The sequence below is a fragment of the Formica exsecta genome, unplaced genomic scaffold (assembly GCF_003651465.1).
Source record: "Formica exsecta isolate Colony F162 unplaced genomic scaffold, ASM365146v1 scaffold60, whole genome shotgun sequence".
Lineage (NCBI taxonomy): Eukaryota > Metazoa > Arthropoda > Insecta > Hymenoptera > Formicidae > Formica > Formica exsecta.
The window spans coordinates 50,220-51,237 of NW_021853281.1; positions in this window are offsets into that span (position 1 = coordinate 50,220).

A 1,018-nucleotide genomic window follows, 5' to 3' on the forward strand; every position below is an offset into this window, starting at 1 on the left:
ATATAATTATTTAATATTATTTAATGAAATATAATTAAACAATTATAAATGATTCTAAATTGATATCATATATGAGCGATATTTTTTTATCTCAATGTCGGATAACAATTATTTGTTCAAAATCTATATTTTATTGCTTCAACTACAAACGAAATTATTATTCCTCCATATAATTGCGAACAAAATACTATCATTTTCTTGATTGAAAACTCAGTTTATGAAAAATTGAATGCCAAGTTGACGGATCGATCGACTGACTTTTTAATTCAGTTCCGATGCTATTTCCGCGGATTGAATCGTGTCCCGAGTGTCGATAACCGATCGAAGAGATGCCCTTTGCCTCTTTCCTTAATGCTGTAAATCAACTCCGAATTCCTCACTCGATTTCCATTACAAAAAGAGCCCTCTCTGCCGAGCGAGCGGCGCGCGCGGGTCCATAGCAAGGTACAAAAGCACTGACAACTCTCATTCGCGAGATCTCGGCTCTATCGTTCTTGGCATCAAAATAGAAGACAGCGGAGCGACTGGGATCGAAGGCGTGTTCCGGCGTTAAGTGGTCGTCCCCTTGTACGAACCATTGTGTTGGCGCGAGTTTAAGTTTAATCCTGTGCGCCTCTCTCGATCCGACCGATAAACTCCGGGTTAAATAAGGATTAGCGCGATGACTTAGCGAGAGCAGGTCGGCTTTTCGAGAACTCTTTTCCGACAAAACCGCGAACGAGTCGATCGCCGCCACTGCCGTCATCGTCGTCAAGGAGTCTCGTATTACGGACGGCAGGCAGATCGGTATCGCGACGCGTTAAAGTGACGTTAAAAGGTGCGGAACGAGGGACGCGATCGATATCATCGATAGATCGTCTCGGTAGAAAGATTATCTCGATGGAAATTAGTCAAGCGAGATCCTTGATTTTGGAAATGCTGATTATCCGATAATCGTGTGCCAAATATACGACAATTATATATGCTATTAGATTTTATTATTATATAATTGTGTAATATATGATATTATATATAATTA